At 33.0% G+C, this 3,999-nt stretch overlaps 1 long non-coding RNA gene across 1 annotated transcript; it reads left to right on the plus strand.

The window, feature by feature from the left end:
• The first annotated feature begins 1,585 nt into the window (after nucleotides 1-1,585).
• LOC107874839 lies at nucleotides 1,586-3,608 on the plus strand. Its single transcript, XR_001675611.2, has 2 exons — nucleotides 1,586-2,269; nucleotides 3,501-3,608. It is a non-coding gene; the product is annotated as an uncharacterized LOC107874839 (long non-coding RNA).
• The last annotated feature ends 391 nt before the right edge of the window (nucleotides 3,609-3,999 follow it).

Consider the following 3,999-nt stretch of genomic DNA (forward strand, 5'->3'; position numbering starts at 1 on the left):
CTATTTTTCTTTATAATTTTAAACAAGAAGTATTTTTTTACCCCTTTTACCTGTTTTGCAAGACCATGCAGTACAACATGTAACTACCCTCTTAGTAGCAAACTGGGGCAAGCTAGCGGAATGTCAAGCTTTCCTAGCTACGTCAAGAATTCGGCGAAGAAACTCAACTCAACTTGACTCAGTCATCTCTTTTTTTCCTTAGTGCCATCTCCCAGTGTTGTCTCAATCCCACACTGGGGTAATTTTTGAAAATCCACAATCTCCTTCTCTCTCAAAATTCTCAACAAATATTTTATCCAACGCCTCCTCATTCCAGCTATCCCAAATAATCATTTCAGATACAAGTACACCCGTATCCATTTCATTCGTGCTGAAATTTTTGTTATCATCCTCAAAGAAACCCAGTGTCACCATAATTTTACACTGGGGCGAATTCTGGTGTTTATCAAAATCTCTGCTACAATTCGAACTACAAATGGCCCGATTTCTCATAAAGCCCGAGATATGTAGGTAGCTCGAAAATCGAAGCCCAGTCATAATCTTCTAAATATTTTGTTTTACCTGAGAAAAAATTGGTTACGTCAACGTGAATGCCCAAAGATTTTCACACAAATCTTCGGTCACTCAGGGGCAACCGTTGTAACCCAATTTTGGCTCGCCCTTTTTCCTTTAATTACTTTTTCGATGCTTCTTGGCCCTAAATAATTTTTGAAAATTAAATAGAAAATAATATTCGTATTTTTATCTCTATTTCTACATTTTAACATCAAAATCACAAAATAATTTTTGATACTCGCATTCGCATTTTTCCAATTTTATTTTTAGGCGATATTGTGATCATATATATATATTTTGTCATATAAAACAAATATTTTTATTTTATTATTATTCTTATATTCTTATTTTTTACACACATATACATATATTGTTAATGTTAAATCACAAAAGATATCAAATTGGACGCTTATACAAATTATATCTGTAATTTATATCCATTAAAATAAAAATATTTTTTTTTTGAATGTCGGAAGCATCAATAAATTTAATTTCACTAGAAAATGAGTATTCGGGCTAACAATACTCCATTTTTATTTTTATTTTTATTTTTTTTTCAAACCCAATATTTATACAATTTAACTTGATCCGTCGTTTTATTTTAAATCCGAAGGATCCCAAAATTTTCAGTTATTTTTATATATATGTAGGCATATATAATTTATTTTTATTTATTTATATATATATATATATATATATTTATTTACTTATTTATTTATTTATTTTCTTTTCCTCTTCTCTTTAAATTAAATGTGAACAGAATGATCAAATATCGAACGGATAAAAAAATAATCATTTTAAAATTGACTTTTCATATATTTATCCGTATAAACATAATTTTTCTTTTTCTTATTCTTTACTACCATTTTTAAGGGTATATATATATATATATATATATATATATATATATATATATTAAATTTGGACCGTTCGATCAAACGACTGAACGACCCAAATTTCAGTCAACAAATCAAGTACCATACGCGTGTCTTCATTTCTTTTTCAGAAAGACAGACACGTGCAGCTCCCTCTCCCAAATATCATTCTCTGGTCTCTTTCAACTTTTCCAAATCGACACAACAACAATCGATCTTTCGCCTCTCTCTTCTTCACCTTTCTTTCACAATCATCAAATTGGAAACCCTAAATTAGCCGCGTCACCAACATAGTTTCCGCTCCTTTGAGGAGAATCTTTCACTTTTGGGTCGTCCACAATCCGTGACTTCACCAGGAGAGTAAGAACAGACCCAAATTGATGCAAGAGTTAGTTTTTGATTTCAAATCCGCATTAAATGCGCGAGAATCGTCCAAATTTGAGGAGAGATTTGTCCCTTTTAATTTTTGAATTCCGATTTCCCCCTCCAATTTGCCCGTTGGCTTCTTTAAATTTTTTATTTCAAATTCGAACTGTCAAGTTCGAATTTGCCTATAAATACCCACATTTTTATTCATTTCAGAATAAGTTTTTGGTAAGGAGGAAGGGGGAATATGGAGAGAGGGTGAAAGATCTGAAAAGAAAAGCAAATTTCGTGATAAGAGTAAAGGAAATTCATTAAAAATAGAAAAACGAGTGAAAATAGGGAACAAAGAACAGGGGTCTCAAAGAATTGGTAGCCTTCTTTTCTGATTTCGGGACTAATTTCTAAGCTCTGCAATTCGAGTTAATCATCGAAAAATGCTTGACGGGAAGCCTTTCTTTGCTGCACCCCAAAAGGTGCGAACTCGCCCCTTCTCGTTTCTTTGTTAACTTTTTCTCTTCGTTACTTTTTTTTTTTAATTCTGTCGGATGTGAGATTTATGTTGATGTTGAGTTTTGAGGTTGTTGTTAGCTTGATCTTACGAGTATGAGATGTAGTTTCTTTAATCAGAAAGATCATTCGGTGTTGAATACGCGAATTATAAAAGTGTATGTGTTTATTCCGTTTGGTTGTCACGATTCAAATTTTGTTGGAGAATATTGATAGAATATAAAATTTTTTGTGGTTACGTGCGGCTGTAGTCATGAACATGTCATTTTCGAGTCTGCTACTAGTTTAAAGGGAAATCGAATCCATGAAGCAATTCTGACCCTGGTTGTGTTTTGTTACTAATTCTTAAACATGAGCTTACCTGTGATTTTGAGTGCCTTTGAATCTAAAAAAAATATTTGTAAGTAAGTATTTGATTTCCTTGGATTTCCTGTTTTGGTCATAATTTCGTATTGAGCATCAACGTGAAATTGTTGTGAATCGAGTTTAAATATGATTTCATTTTGACTTATATTTCAATGCACGATTTTATAGTTTGGACTGCGAAAATTTATCTTTGATTTTGTCCCTGCGTGGTATAGGGTTATGGGGAGATTGTTCCTCCTGTACCGTTGTTTCCAAGCCCGAAGGGAGTCTTAGATTAGCTCTTAAGTTAGAATTGTCTATGAGCATTTGCAATGCAATGGGAGGAACTATATAAAGTATGTAGTAATCTATACAGATAGGTGTTTTTTTTTCAGGAACATGCCTTGTAGGAAGGGTTTGTTAAGAGTAAAGGAAGATATTTTACATGGCATAAGTGGCATCATATAAACTGTTTGGTTAGTAAATATGTGTAGATCCTTTTAATGGTGCATGTTTTGGGTTTTACTTGAAGTCAAAGTTTTCTTTGGGTTTCTTTTCATTAATATGATTCGTTCCAGTTTAGTTGCATTATGTTGTCCTGTCTACACTGTTTCTCTTTTGATGAATGATTTTCTTTTAATTGTGTGTGCCAATATTTTGTGCCTTGGATGAAAGTTTTAAACTAATTTTTATCTTACCTCTAGTTGCTTTAAGGTCCACTTTGCATTAATGTGTACATGTGAATATACCCATATTACTTTAAGTGTTTGTTGGATTACCTATATATGTATGTTTATCAATTATGTTTGCGTGCTAATTCTTTTTTTTTCTTTTTACATGTAAACTCGGTAGTTGAGGTTCTGTATCTGATACAATAATAATCACGGATACGGACTTATAAAAGGGTGCGCGTTGGTCTCGAGACTTGGTGTTCAACTTAAGTGTAGAAAAGGCCCAAAACACACCAATATCAGCCCATAACTTACACTTGATAGGCAGTCCACTCTTTGAAGGCCTTTTTGGTCATTTTAACTTTTATTTGTTTTGTAATATATAAGGAACATGTTAGGGTTGATTCACTTAATTATTGAATATTGATGAAAGAACCCTTCTCTTGAGAGAGAGAGCCTCCCTAGGCCAAAACTAGGACACGAGCAAGTGTGGACTCACTTGTGAATATGTATTGCTTGGAAACGATGGTGCTTGAGCAGTGGAATCCCTCTCGTGTCTTTGTAAGAGTGTGGTGTTGCTATTGTAAGTCTAAGGGGTCCTTAGATTTAATATATCTTTGGGTTCTTGGGTCTTATTGTAGTGTATGTCTCACTTTTTATCTCTACATTTCATGTCTTAG

Source organism: Capsicum annuum, chromosome 6 (assembly GCF_002878395.1).
Source record: "Capsicum annuum cultivar UCD-10X-F1 chromosome 6, UCD10Xv1.1, whole genome shotgun sequence".
NCBI classification, from domain to species: Eukaryota; Viridiplantae; Streptophyta; class Magnoliopsida; order Solanales; family Solanaceae; genus Capsicum; species Capsicum annuum.